This window comes from Gobius niger (assembly GCF_951799975.1).
Source record: "Gobius niger genome assembly, chromosome: 20".
NCBI classification, from domain to species: domain Eukaryota; kingdom Metazoa; phylum Chordata; class Actinopteri; order Gobiiformes; family Gobiidae; genus Gobius; species Gobius niger.
In genome coordinates this window covers 7,449,693-7,465,593 of record NC_136871.1, presented here as the reverse complement: position 1 = coordinate 7,465,593, position 15,901 = coordinate 7,449,693, and the positions used below count along the sequence as shown (strand labels likewise).

At 41.0% G+C, this 15,901-nt stretch overlaps 2 long non-coding RNA genes across 2 annotated transcripts in view; one reads left to right on the top strand and one right to left on the bottom strand.

The window, feature by feature from the left end:
- LOC306980129 overlaps positions 1 to 15,901 on the top strand; it is a 169,491-nt gene that overhangs the window by 77,609 nt on the left and 75,981 nt on the right. The gene's annotated exons all lie outside the window — the stretch shown is intronic.
- The window catches only part of LOC306980134, a 452,652-nt gene continuing 437,501 nt past the window's right edge, over positions 751 to 15,901 (bottom strand). The window contains exon 3 of the long non-coding RNA XR_013793997.1: positions 751 to 900. This is a non-coding gene — a long non-coding RNA (uncharacterized lncRNA). The remainder of the gene's footprint in view (positions 901 to 15,901) is intronic.

Below are 15,901 nucleotides of genomic sequence, written 5' to 3'. Positions count from 1 at the left end.
GTGAGTGAGTGAGTGAGTGAGTGAGTGAGTGAGTGAGTGAGTGAGTGAGTGAGTGAGTGAGTGAGTGAGTGAGTGAGTGAGTGAGTGAGTGAGTGAGTGAGTGAGTGAGTGAGTGAGTAAAAAGTAAAAAAATTACCATTGGTTTAAATGACTTGAATTGCAACTTTTGTCCTAATTTGACCAAGTTTACTTTGCTAGTTTTAATGACATTTCACACTAGTTCTGAGGTAATCTCGCTTGAAATAAGAAAGTGAAACTGCCAGTGGGATAAGACCAATTTTCCTACCCCATTGGCAAAGCAAATTACCTGAAATAAAGACGAAATTGATTGAAACGTCTCAAAACAAGTGAAATAATCTAGGTCAAACCCAACTAAATCTTAACTAGTAAAAAATTAATTAATGATTAGTAGTTTTTGCCTTTGGTTTGAGAAAATATATTTATTTTAGTTACACTTTAGATCAAGGGTGGGCAATTAATTTTCATAAGGGGCCGCATGAGAAGCCTGAATTGAGTCGGAGAGCCGCACCAACAATAACTTATATCGGGATATAAGTATAATATATGGAGAGTGCATCGCCGGGTCCATAAACAAAAGTCCCAAAATAAAAACAATTGTTTTGATTGGGAAAATACACTGAGGGGTTTATTTCAATAAATGAATAATAATGAGCCTGACAGGACTGTAGCCTCATAAAAACGACTTAGACTTATTGCACTTTACAAGGCGTCACAAGTCTGTGCTACATTGTGGTCAATATTCATTCACGCCACACTCCATGGTAGTAAGCGACTTTTGTAGCCACAGCTGCCCAGGGGCAGACTGTCCATTTCCCACTTGACTACAATGTGTTGTTTATATCCTGATTTCTTATTATGTCAGTGCCCTCTGCTGGACACCTGTGGAATTCTTATTTAATCTGCCCCCTAGTGGCTGGAGTGAGTATTCTGGAAATGAAAAAAAAAAAATCATAACTCCACACAGGAATGGGCTAGACTAGAGACTTACTTTTTTTTTTGACAATTCATGCTCTACATGTTGTGGGCCGGACTGATGTATGCCGTATTTTGACCAGGTCTGCTTTAGACTATTGTAATTTGTAGCAGGAAGGGGAAAGTTCACACATTAGTACATTACATACGTTAGTTCAGAGACACTAAACTAGAAAGTGGAAATGCAGATATAATTTATGAAGCTTGAATGCTAAATCCGTTGTGATACATTATGGTGTCATACAGTCAAACAGACCCCATACAACTTCTGCCACAAAACCTCTTTCTTTGTTCTAACATGAGAAACAGCACATGCCAAGCGAAGCTATAACCACAACACATGGTAAATCCAACCGCTTTTATCGCTAACATCCTGCTGCAGATGCCTCTTCCCTCTGAACGCTCCTCACAAAAGCTCCAACACAAATACGAGCGTGGGACTGCCGGGTGCGAGGACTGTCAAACTCGACAGCCTGTCATTAGCTCCGCGTTCTCCCTATAAACCCATAAGCATACATTCTTTTGAGTCGCCCATCAGCTGTCAGGACGAGTGCTTGAGCAAATTGGCAGAAGGAAGGTACGCTTGAGGCTCGTGTGCCCACAAAACGAGAAGTGAAGCTTTTTTCAGTCTGGCTTTTGTGAGGACTCTGCATGAGCCGCTATATAAAGTCAAACGTTTAAGACCCAGTTCATCGTTTGGACTGGCCTTGACATTAAATAACCGGCCTAGGAGGGGAAAAAAAATGTCTGATGCCCAAGTTAGACTGATCAACTTAAACTGGCAGGCAGACACTTTTTATTTTCTCCCCATCACTGACTCATAATGTGTTGTGTTTTTAGCCAAGGGGAAGTCCTTTATACCACATAACTAGATTAACTCGCGTAAAGCTCCCATCAGCTCAGCTTAATTTAACCCCCCAAACCCTCTCCAACACCCAACACCCTCCTCCTCACGTCTGCCCGCCCGGTCGTGAAACTGAATAGAAGGAAAGTATTGTATCAAAATTACTGTTTGGTGGCTGTTACATTTTTAACAATGTTCTTTGTGCATCCGTCGTGTGCGGCATATGGACCCTGCAGATGGGCTATAATGATTCATAACTGACTCAACAATAACATATTTGTCTGAGGCTTATCCCTGGTCAAAAGCAGTTGGGAATGAAGTCTGGGCAAAAGACATATGGCAATCGTGTCCTTTAGATCATTTTGAGGCCATCATTTTGAAGTAAATTGTCGTTACGTTATTCTAGAGTTCATTTATTTATTTGTCGTGAACAGTGTTGGGGAGGAACAGATACACATTTAGCCTCTTACCCGTCGCCTTAATCGAGTGCATTTTCTCCAGTTCGTCCTAACTCTTTACCCAAACCAATAAGTTTCTCAACTTTAGAGCCAGTTTAATGTTTAATGCCTATTTTTAAGACCTACAAAACTGATCATTCATTCATTCAAGCTTTATTAAGGACACAGAATCCTGGTCCATAGTATTGAATGAAAACAGAAAAGTTATGCTAATAAAACTGATCCTAACTATCCTAACTGTCGTGTCCCTGCTGCATTCTTGTCATGTTTTCGTAGTGTTTTTGTTGATTTTTCATTGTTTGTTTGGCCACCTTTTTGGTCGCTCTTTTGCCACATTTTTGTTGTATTATTGTTGCTTTTCTGGCACGTTTTTGATGCTTTTTTCAAGAAGCTTTTAGATTTGGATAATGCTTAAATGGAGAAAATGTGCTCAGATAAGGTGGGGGTTAAAGAGTTATGAGTGTTTAGAATGCAGTTGCTTTCCTAAAGTCACCAGAATACATTGCTGTACTCATTGCGGTATTTTGAGATTTTATCGAAATCGCAATCACTACTTTAGTCAATCTCAATAATCGTCATGGACTTTATAATCGACAGGTTCACAGGCAGGTTCTTTAGCAGAAACAGCACCTAGTTTCGGAGATTGGGTGTGGCAACAGAAGGTTTTGTGTGTTAAATGTTAAACTGGAGGAAAGCATTTGTTTTTGTTGCAGTGGAGGTTTGCATGAAAGATATATGGCTGGTGTACACTGCGATTTTTTTGTGTGTCTTTTTAGATGTCACACTGCATGAAGTTTGGACAGCAAAATTATGAGCTGCTCTCGTCTCCACTGTGCGAGCATTCAAAGAGACAATCGTAGCTCTGATCAAAGTTTTGTCGTAGCATTTCAGGCTTCAGAAGGCGTGCGTTTAGCTCAGGCGAGCGCAACATGCTAGCAGTGTTCATTTTCCGCAGAAAAGTCCTGTGAAACGCATAGTCGGACCCGCTCATACCTGGCCTCTGTGCTGATGTGTTGATGGGACACTGACAGAGATCCTCTCTGCAGCAAGAGGAGGCTCACTCTACGACTAGTGTTCCAAAATATCAGACACTGCTTGATGTCGGTCGTACAGCGGTACGGTACAGTCTATTTTAAATCTTTGTCCCTGTGTCACTGTACGACCTAAGACCTACGATTTTCAGCTATGACCTAAGATTATTGTCACGACTAGTGATCGTACATCGTAGACGGCCAATGTGGTGCAGTGTACACTCGCCATAAGTTCATGAATCTGCTACATGCATTTTTTTTTATCATGAAAACATAAAATCGATTAACATGAGAGCTCCATCAATAATAACTTCATAGTTCCTTACAGCAAAACTGCATTTGGTCAGTGCCTTTATGTATAAAAGTGCAAAGTTGTGGAACTCACGACCCACTGAATTTAAAACCATGACAGAGTTTAAAATGTTCACCTCTCGAGTTAAGTCTTGGCTGAAATCAAAACAGAATTGTACCCATTTGTAAATTTGTAAATAGCACTGAGTTTCTGTGTGTAAATGATTTATATAGTGTATATAGGTAAGTTTTTAACATAAAATTGAAAATGTTAATTTAGTGTAGAAAGTTAATGACTGAAAGGACAAGATCGCGAATACAAGGGGCCGAAATGAGTTTCCTTCGCAGGGTGGCTGGGCGCACCCTTCGAGATCGGGTGAGGAGCTCAGTTACCTGGGAGGAGCTCGGAGTAGAGTCGCTGCTCCTTCACGTCGAAAGGAGCCAGCTGAGGTGGCTCGGGCATCTGTTCCGGATGCCTCCTGGTCGCCTCCCGCGGGAGGTGTTCCAGGCATGTCCTAGTGGGACAAGGCCTCGTGGAAGACCCAGGACACGGTGGTGGGACTATGTCTCCGAGCTGGCCTGGTGTCGCCTCGGGGTCCCCCCAGAACAGCTGGAGGAGGTGTGTGTGGATCGGGAAGTCTGGGCATCTCTGCTGAGACTGCTGCCCCCGCGACCCGGCCCCGGATAAAGCGGAAGAAAATGGATGGATGGATGGATGGATAGTGTAGAAAGGCCCAACCAGGGACTGGAGTTGAAAATTAGCACAAGCTATAAACTCCTTTTGCATCGCATCAGTAACAAGCTTGTTTTGTGTTGACTTGCAATGTCCCTGTCAAATAAATCAATAAATCAATAAAAATAAATAAAAAAAAATAAAAAAAATCACAAGCCCTACTTTTTTGCGTTCCTTATTAGTGGTAAATAAGTTCGTAACAGGATGGACAGCAATACATCTCTATAACAATTGCAAATGAATAATGTTTTTCGCAATATCTACACCACATTTGTACATAGATATAAAGCAGATCAGTGTGAAGGTGTTCCACATGTGCCTCAGAATACAATTCTTTGCCTGGACAAAGCAGAAAACAGAATACGCTACAAATCCCAATAAGTATTCAGTATTAAATAACTACATGACATGTTGTTTGGGGAATTCAAAAGGCAATGAATTTACCCCTGAACTATTTTGGATGTTTTTGTTGGTTTGAATAATTTTAATTTTTTTTTTGCATACCGTAGGCATGAAATGACATAGCAATGTAGCTGAGATTTTCATTATTTGAAAGCCTTCCCTTTACTCTACCATGTTTCTTTTCAGGCCACTTAGCAACATACAGTTTTTTTTTTACTAACCTCCATTTTTAAACCACTTTTAAACGGCATCCACTTTGTCTTTCCAAAACGACTTTATTATCCCCGCTGACACCCTGTAGTTAGTTGTGCACAGTTGGCTGCTTACGGCCCTCCAAGATGCTGCCACTTTTCCCGAAGTGACTAGAGCCTGTAATGAGGATGTGTTTATAGAACTGAGCTTTGATATATTACCCTTACTCACTCACCGCGTATGGTAGAAGTAAACGTCTGGGTCGAATGTGACTCTAGTATGCGGGAGGAATATAGGGGGAAAAAATGAACAAATCGCATAATAGGAGGGGAACTGTGTGAGGCGGCAAGAAGGCAAGTGACGGAGAATTATGTGTAAGAGGCCAAAGCAAGGAAGGAGGGGGGCAGATTCTAGGACACTAAGCAGAAGAGGGTTGTACGAATAATGAGGGATGGATGGAAGGAAGGGATAAGCGGAGAACCAGTGAGGGGAGGGGTCCGTGAAAGAACAGAGCCCATGTGGAAGTGCTAGGCCTGGGGGATTGCTGCGCATTTATCCTCCTCTGCAGCTCCCCTTCTGAAGCACTACCTCCGGAAAAGACTTGAAAGCCGCGGTGGTGGCTGCTGCTCGGCTGATCTGCTAATACCTAAAGATACACCCGGATTCAGCACACTCGTCTGGGGCGGGACGGGCGCGGGAGTGTGCATGCGGGTTAGTGTGGGGCTTTTGCTGTTTAGTGTTCGAGGATCATATCGCATCCCTGCAGATGATACGGGGCTGTGCTGCAAACTGGCTGTGTTTGCTAACGCGAGAAAGCAAGTCTATATGATTAATTCAGCGGCAAGAAAGGCATAAAACAGTCTATGTGCGATTCTTCATAGGAGTAAACATGGCAGACTTTATTTTTACGTTATTTTTGTGCAACCCATTTGTCTCGTTTCATGTTCAGATACACCATTTTTGGATAATGGTTCCAACCAGGATCAACAGCCGCAATTAGCAGCAAGTTAATGAGACTGCACCTGTTTACTTGTGAGGCTTCACTAAACCACTAAAGCATTAAAAGTTCATTTTTGCACATCGCTATCTTCCAGCGGTTGCAATCTCATTTACTTAATTTACTCTGACCAGGGAACTGACTTGTATGTGAGATTAGATTTATTGTCAGTAGAGTTCGGGAATGTGATGTCGTATCGCTAAGCATTATGGGATTAACAGCAATTGCAAAATAATGGAGATTTTAAAAGTTAAAATACTGGAGTTATTGCTCACATTAAAACACTTGGACACCACAGTGTGTTAGGTGCATTTACCAGCGGTAACTCAGCTGCTAATGGCTTTTTTCTCCACTTTTTATACTGTTTTGAGCTAATGTTAGTCAATGGAAATGTATGCTAACAGCTGCAAAGATGGCGGATCTCCATGGTAACTGTGGAATTTCCCGAACCCTATTCACCTTATTCCGGAAATTCGCATGGGCGCCCCCATGAATTGTGCCCCTTTTCTCCCATCAGTTAACATGAGACAGGAGAAGTCCAGATAAAGTCAGTCACTACACGAAAACAAAGCCGTTTTTAGGCCGCGCAGAGAAACTTAATGAACATTGGACATTTTACACAGATCAATCGACGAAACATCAGATTTTAGTGCTGAACATTTTCCCTCGTTCTCCTTTTGAATGAACGGGCTTCGCACTTTACCGGAAGTGTCAATACAACGGAAGTGCCGGAACAAAGCAAAAAGAGGCAAAAGTGGGAGGGGCAGAATAAGGTGAATAGGTTTCATTCACGTTCTAGAATGTGATGATGTCATGATGTCAGGTGGAGCGCAGGGGCCAACACAACTCTGTGGGAGAAATACAAATGCTTTTCCTCATCAGTGTTTAGAAGGGATTGGATTCACAAACCTGACACATGATTCTTAAGGCTGAAAGTCCTTTCTACTGGCCAACATCACGCTCAAGTTTTTGAATAATTGTCTCCACTTTTGAATGCCTTTATGAGGAAAAAAATAGACATTCGTTTATACATGCTGACGGAGCAGACACTGAACTCTGACCGTTTTTGTAGTAATGACTGAGATATTTGACAAAAACTAAAGGACAAAAAAATCTGCAGTTCACCAGTTACCATAGTTACCACAATGGAATTTTCATTTGCCTTCAACCTCAATTTAAAAAAAATATGGGCTCTTCAGTTTTTCACTCTTTTTAGACATTTTCTGGTGGAATATGAACTTATTTATCACATACAAATAAAGTCAAATCTAAATTGGGTCCATATGGATATTTTCTCACAGCAGATTGTTCAGTAGAAGTGAAAAAATGGCAGTCATAGCAAGTGCTAGCTAGCGTTAGCATTAGCACTATGCTAACATGTACCATTGTGTTAGCATTCTCCATTATTCATGTATTTATGGGCTGTTGAACCACTTTGCTCCTCTCCATGTCTTTGTATCTTTATTTAGTAGAAAACTATATTCATAATTCAGCAGTTGCTAAAGTAGTACATTTTTTTCAAAATAGTTTTCCCCCTTAACTGTTCAAACATGACCATATATGGGCAATTCCAGAGATGCCGTCTGTATCTATTCACCTTATTCCGCCCCGCCCACTTTTGCCACTTTTTGCGTTGTCTCTGCACTTCCGTCGTCCAGACACTTCCGGTCGAGCGCGAAGCCCGTTCATTTTAACGGAGAACGAGGGAAAATATTCTCCACTCAAATCTGATGTTTAGTCGATAGATTTGTGTAAAATGGCCAATGTTCATTTGCACCAACATGTCAACACTGCACCGTTTCTCTGTGCGGCCTGAAAACAGCTTTGTTTTCGTGTAGTGACTGATTTTATGCGGACATCTCCAGTCCCATGTTAACAGATTGGAGAAAAGGGGCGGGCACAATTCATGGCGGTGCCCACGCGAACCTCCGGAATAAGGTGAATAGAGCAATATATGTATGTTTTCAGGTTCTGGAATGTGATATGTCACAGGACCCAGTGCGGGGCAGGAGCCAGTTAACAGCATTACACTTTCACAAGTCGTATGTAAAAAGAACATTTCTAAATTACAAAAATGATGAGTCCATGATCTGAGACCAAAAAATTCCTTAAAACGGCAGAATTTTACCTCTATATAATATTATAGAACGCTGTGATGTCACCTGAAACCCAACGGATGTGAAGGGGAGAGTTCAGTTTCTTGACAGCTTGGTGGGTGAAATAGTCCTTCAGTCAGCTGGACCTGGCTCAGATCAAGACTCCAATGTCTACTCTTGAAATGGACAGAAGAGGCAGAGAGATGGGGGCCTGGGATCTCTGTCTTTGATAAGCCTGCGTTATTGAGCTTAGCTGGATGACTGTGTGGTTTGGTAATCTGACTCTGAAAGAAAAGTGGTTTGCTCAGCCAGCAGGACCATTGTATGTGACCTCCAGGAGCGACAAAGTGCAGCCAAAGCCGGACTATTAAATCGAGCTTTACAAATGGTTAATGACGCCTCAGGCCACCCTGCTGGAGCCATTTTTTGCCATTTTAACAGTTTCTTTCCACAAGCTGCAATGACACTAAACAAGGCACTTAAATGTTAAGTTTTCATGTGGCATTTGTTTTGATGTGATGTAATGTCCTTGCAAATGTTGACAGTCAGTACAGCGTTCCAAATTATTAATAAGATTATTTTATAAGATTTATAAGATTTATAAGATTTTCTAAACCGTCAACTCAAATAAGAGTCAGCGTAATTTTCAAGTCTTTACCTGTTAGAGGATCATTTAAATTTGATTGAAAATACCTCTATGTATTCAAAAATAAATATATAAAAAACTCAAAATCTACTGTTTACAACTCATCGTTTCAATACATTTTAAAGCTTGTAATTAACTGAAAATTGTCATTTGTTGAATTTGCAGCATTAGGAGGTCACATTTACTGAAATCAAAAGATATTTCAATCAAAAACATCTTAACAGGTCAAGTTACATTTTAACATTTTAACAGCCCTTCTTCGATAGCAGCTTCAAAATTCTTAAATCCATTAAACCAAGGAGTTTTGGAGAATTTCTGCTTGGATTTCTTTGCAGGAGGTCAAAATAGACTCCCAGAGCTGCTGTTTGGATGAAAACTGCCTCCCACCCTCATAGATGTTTTTCTTGTTGATGTTCCAGAGGTTCGCAATAGGGTTGAGGTCAGGGGAGGATGGGGTCCACATCATGAGTTTCTCTCCTTTTATGCCCATAGCAGCCAATGATGCAGAGGTATTCTTTACAGCAGGACATGGTGCGTTGTCATGCATGAAGATGACTTTGGGAAGGCACGGCTCGTCTTTTTGTACCATAGAAGAAAGTGGTCAGTCAGAAACTCCACATATTTTTCAGAGGTCATTTTCACACCTTCAGGGATCCTAAAAGTGCCTAATGGGGCCGACCAGCTCTCTCACCATGATTCTGGCCCAAAACATGACTCCACCACCTCTTTACTGACGTCACCGCCTTGTTGGGACATGGTGGTCATTCACCAACCATCCACTACACTGATTTGACCATCCAGGGTTACACGGCCTCATCAGTGAACGAGACTGTTTGAAAATGAGTCCTCATGTATTTCTGAGCCACTGCAGCCGTTTCTGCTTCAGCTTTAATGAACAGTTTAGGGGAGGCCGGATAGAAGGTTTATGCACAACTGCAGCCTCTGGAGGGTCCAACACCTTGATGTTCGGGAGACTCCAGAGGCACCAGCAGCTTCAAATACTTGTTTGCTGCTTTGTAGCTGCTGTTCTCTTAATCTGATGTTTGTCTGGCAGAAACCGCCCATATTGTGCCTTTATCTGCACAAACCTGTGTGTGCTCTGAATCCTCCACAAATCTCTTAACAGTATGATGATTACGCTTAATCTTTCATGAAATATTGAAGGTTTTCATACCTAGACCAAGGCATTAAACTATTTCACACTTTTCATCAGCAGAGAGATCCTTTTTCTTTCCCATATTGTTTGAAAATGATGGTCTGCTTAATAATGTGGAGCATCCTTTTTCAGTGCTTTTTCCCTTAACTGGGTTTACATGAAAACTAATCATCACAGGCGTCTGAGATTGATGTCAGTGATTCAAAGAGCCCTGAGACACAATACTATACATGAGTTTCATTGAAAAACTATTTTTTTTTAACCTTTTTGACACTGAAATACAATTTGCATAATCATTTGGAACTCAGTGTATAGAAACAAACAGATTACGGACACAATGACACAATATTGGAGTCATGGGAAATTTGAGTCCGACTTAATCCAGCTTTGTTTGATTTCGGCTTTCGTTAAGACAGACTCGCTTGTTTGATTTGTTTGACCCGATGTCATACGAGGACACTTTCTTGTTCCTTTTGACGAGCATATTACACCTCCGCAGACTCCGCCCTGTCCCGCTGCTATCTTGACCGCACACCACCCCGAGTCACCGAGGAGCCGGCCAGATTAAAAGATTAGATCCTCAGAACCATCGCTCCCCCCCCTGCGCGCGCATCGTCACCTCAAGCTACACCCACGAGGCGAATGCAAACGTGGGGCTTTCGATATGAGCCGCCTCATTCTCCAACCTGTATAAATAGAAATAGAAGTCTGCTGGGAATTGGTATAAACTCCCTCCGAGCTGCGGCGTGCAGCAGAGAGTGCGCACGCTGGGAGGTGGAGAGCCTGCTATAGGGATTTATGCCGCGCGCTTCTCAGTGGACCGTGTGGTTTGTATTTAGAGAGGCTGTGATGTGATGGATTCACGGGGGAATAACACAGCCTTGGTGCAGAGAAACTTGGAGGAGCTATTTGTTTGTGTTCACCAATTTGCGGAACATACACGACAGACAGTGCGGTAATTTATGTGCCGTGGAAACATCAATATGGCTCTGCAAAAACAAACTACTGAATTATCTGGCAGTTAATGGCGTAGCTTATAATAACCCTGAATAGTGACACCGAAGCAGTGGGGGACTCTCATTATTCTTTGGGTGTCAAGCGGATCATTAAAAAAAGGACTGCTAGTTTCCTGTTTGAAGCGGTATGAGAAGCTGTGTGATGTAATTTGGCACCTCTCAACATGTCTCTATTACCCTCTGCTGCTTCATCAGGCAATTCCAACAAACCAAGGCGGTTGTGGTGTTGACTTTATTTAGCCTCCTTATTTTTGGCGGCATAATGAGTCACACTCTCATCTCAGGCACTGGGTTTGACTCCTAGCTTGCCATTGGTGTTTGAGTAGAGCTTGCATGTTTGAGGGGGGTTTTGTGTCTGTGCTTGTTTTTCCCATCAACCTGAAACATGCACAGTAATAAGGCCATTCTTCCGAGTTAGTACCTTCAGCCTCAAGTTGGAAAAGCATCAACAAAGTCTCTCATTGGGATCACAATTTTTCATTCGTTTTAGCCGTTTTCTGGGGACTATGAACATATTTCTCACACACCAATAACGTCAAGGTCCATATGGATGTTTTTTTTTTTTCTTCACAGCAAATTGTTCAGTAGAATGCACCACTGGTCACGCTCCATTATACCTGCAGGAACTCATATAACGGCAACCCTCCACCCGTGCACCCTGAGGTCATCCAGTAGCCTCCACCTTCATGTTCCTACCACCAAGCGCTGAACCATGGAGGACAGAGCCTTCTGCTCTGCCGCGCCAAGGCTTTTGAACAGCCTCCCCGTGGAGACTCAATTGAAAACAAACCATTTTAAGAAGGCTCATAATTGTTAATGTTTTGAAATGTGTGTGTTTTCTTGTAGCATGTAAAAATAAGAAAAAAAAACTGCTTCCTACAAATGCGCCCATTTTGTTAGTCCCGTGACCGGATCTGATTTAAATTGATCGTTCCATCCCCATTCAAATGAATAGACACTAACATATGGTGAGTTTTGCTTTATGCTTATCATGACATTTATATAATCTCTGTGACATCTTATAAGATTTTTAACGGCCAGTTGATGTGTATCCGACACCACAAAAACTTAAAACTGAATTTTATTTAGCATTTAGCTCAGAGGACGCTTTTAAACGCTAATCTATAATATATCTAATAAAATCTCCAAAGGTCTGTACATTCATTATTGATTTCTAATTAGGCTTTGACCTTACCTTTATGTGGTTGATGGTTGACAACAGCTGAAAACATCTGCATCGTTCATACACTACAAAAAGTAAACATCAAGCATTGGCTTAAATGACTTGAATTGAGGAAATGTATCTTGTTTTGAGCGGTTTTCACTCATTTAGACACTTTTCCTGATCGGACCAAGTTTACTTTGCTTGTTTGAGGACATTTCAGACCAGTTCTAGGGTAAATCTCGCTTGAAATAAGAAAAGTAAAATTGCCAATGAGATAAGACCAATTTTCTTACCCCATTGGCAAAGAAAATTACCTGAAATAAGGACGAAATGTATCGAAACGAGTCAGAAACACCTCAGAACAAGTGAAATAATCTAGGACAAATGCCCAAGAAATTCTTAACTAGTCAAAACAACTAAAATTTGGATTATTATGCTCAAATTGAGATGTTTATACTGATCTAGTTAAATACTTTTTGCAGTGTACTTTGCAATGTTTGGTGGCTATGCTAACGGCTATTGGAAAAATACAGGTTAACGAACTCTGAAAAGTCTCCCGGACTAGCCGACTTGCTAACTGTCCACATACGTTAGGATCAAATGCTGCTTCACTTTTTTATTTCTATGAGTAAACCACTTTGGTCCTCTCTCTGTATCTTTATTTAGTGCTGCTTCATACATGACAATACTGTATATGGACATTTCCAAAGATGCCGTCTGTATAGCATTGTGGTTGCTCACTGCCCATCCGTTTTCCCGCGTGAACACAGACATCTAAAACATTGCTTAGAAAAACAAAATCATTTACTTCATAGCAATTGTGTTGAAAAAAATAAGACCTGTGAATGATGACTTCAGTGTTCAGTGAGATTAGCTGTGTCTTCATCAGCAGTCCTTTCATTATATTTAGCACCTGAGACTGTTTGGGAAGAGAAATGACTAATCCTAATACTTGCCAAGACTGGAGAAACAGGCCACTCTCTACCTTTTTCAGCCTGACTGACTTTGGTTTGTTTGCCTGCACCAGGATTTATTGGACAGCTTTCACGCCAGCTCAGGTGAACTGTAATAACAAGTGTATTGAGTTTGTTTTAATCGGATGCGTGAGGTGTGAAAGCCCCTTAAGTGCTAGCCATGCGAGTAATTCAGGAGTTTCCAAGCCGAGCAACATGACCAGTGTGGACTGACTTCAGCCCCTTTATCTTACGGACAGTAGGCAGGAGAAATACCAAAATTGTCATCTTAAACGAAGGCCCACTACCTGAACTTTTAAGAGATGTTATCGTTTCTCAAAACTTTTCGGAAATATAATTATGCTTTTCGCGTTTTATGTAAGATTTTTCCTCCTCATTTTCTGGTGTAAGAAGCAGCCAGCTCTGGTAGTGGTATCTATCTAATTGGACGAGCTTATAATTATGCCATTGTATTAACACTGGAGCTTTGGATCCACAAAAGAAAAGTGATCCAAACGGGACCAATGACTTTGCTTTACAGGGGTTTGAGTCGTCAAAAGAAAGAAAAATACAAAAACGCATAGTCATCGCTTTAGTACTTGCTCTGTCAAAAGGGCTTAGAGTACTCTCAAAGCAATAAAATAAATTCTATAAAAGCAATTACAGAAAGTGTGTTTTCAGCCGCTATTAATTGCAATTTGGATTTCAGTCTACTCTTGACGCAAAGACCCCGGAGTTGTTTCAGAGATGGCTATACAATGAACTCAATGTTTGTAAAGGAAAAAAAACAAGTTTGTGAAAATTAAACCACAAGAGTATCTCAGTGCTTGTAAGAAACCAAATAGTTCTGTTCCTTTTCTACGAGAAAGCCTACAAGGCCATCAGCAACATGGCTCTGGGGTTAGCGTTCTTGCCTCGGTTCATGGGTTCCAGTTCTTTTTGTGTGGAGTTTACACACAAAAAGGCCATAGATGTTCTGACGCTCTGGTTGCCACTAAAAACATCCACTACTGCAGGTATGGGCAAACTTTTCATTCAAGGGCCTCAATTGGGTTTGGGACGGCTGCGTTTTAGGGCGTTTTAGTAAAATAGTAAAATAGACTGATTACTTATCTTTATGTCAGTGAAGGTGGTGTTGCTCCTTCTTTTTAGACAATATACATCCTGGGCTTGGTCATGTTTGTGGGCTGGATGGAAGGGCTCTGTATCGGGGCCTCTTTAGAGCCAGTGCGTGTAAGTTTGCGACTGTGGATGTGGAGCAATGGATGTAAATAATTCCATGGCTACAATATGCTGTGTTACAATGTTTTCTCCAGTTTGGCTTTACCCAAATCTAAAAGCTTCTTGAAAAAAAGTGACAAAAATGAGACGAAAACCAGGATGGAAAAGTGACACACACAAAAATGTTGGAAATGTAACAAAAAGAATGAAAAAGAGACAAGAGTGCGATGAAACATGTGATGAAAAGGTGACAAAAATGTGATGAAAAGGTGACAAAAATGTGATGAAAAAGTGACAAAAATGTGATGGAAAAGTGACGAAAATGTGATGGAAAAGTGACACAAAAGTGACAAAAAGTGACAAAAAAGTGACAGAAATGTGACAAAAAAGAGACAAATATTTGACGAAAAAGTGACAAAAATGTGAGAAAAATGTGAGAAAAATGTGACAAAAAAGTGAGAAAAATGTGACTAAAATGTGACAAAAAAGCAACAAAAGAGTAAAGTGACGAAAAAGTGGCAAAAAATTGGACGAAAACGCAACAAAAAAGAGAATGGAAAAAATGTCAATAAACAATGCGAGGAAAAATATCAGTGTATATATATTAGATCAGTTTTGTCTTAGCTTTCAAATGAGGAGTTACTCTGGCATGAAAAAAGTGACAAAAATGTGACGAAAACCAGGATGGAAATGTAACCAAAAAAAGCCTCAAAAGTAACAAAAAAGCAATGAAAAGAGTGTGATGAAAAATGTGATGAAAAGGTGACAAAAATGTGATGAAAAAGTGACGAAAATGTGATGGAAAAGTGACAAAAAAGTGACAAAAAAGTGACAAAAAAGAGACAAATATTTGACGAAAAAGTGAGAAAAAAAGAGTAAAGGGACGAAAAAGTGGCAAAAAATTGGACGAAAACGCAACAAAAAAGAGAATGGAAAACATGTCAATAAAGTGACGTCAACGTGGCAACAATGCGAGGAAAAATATCAGTATATACAGTATATACGTATATTAGATCAGTTTTGTCTTAGCTTTCAAATGAGGAGTTACTCTGGCCTGTAGGCTGCAACATTTTAGATGTGGTTAAAGCTGAACTGGTGAAAATGCACTTTTTCCCAACACTTTAGTAAAGTTACATTTTTTCCCCTTTTTGTACTTCATGTTGTCTGCCACTTCTGTAAGCCGTCTCTGCCGCTTCGCCATCGGCCGTCAAAGCCGATGGGAACTGCCTCTTGCATTTGGAATCTGATATGATCCATATGAATAAAATCATTTTGACTGGTGGTATTACGTCAGCGTGAAGCTTGCTAGCTGAATGACATTAATAGTATTCTCATTCACACCTCGACTCCTCTGCTTTTAATCTGTCTACCTGTTCTTACAACACCGACCTACACAAGTGCACCACCCCTGCGGCTGTCTGTAAGTGGTTTTACAGTTGCCTTTAACAGCGCTGCTTTGTTGTTATCGATTTACTCTGCTTATTCACTCGATCAGAATCCCCCGTATTTTCAAATCAGACGACAGGCTATTTAGAGAGACGTCGTGCTTAACCAGGTGTGAGTTGCTGCCTATGGTAAGCTTAAATGCGGGAGCAAACAGCCGGCGATAAGAGGTCATCGCTCTGGGGCACTAATATCATCTTGTACTTAGCAGGATGCACCTTTCCATTAAATGTCACTGAATTAAGAGGAGGAAATATCATGTTG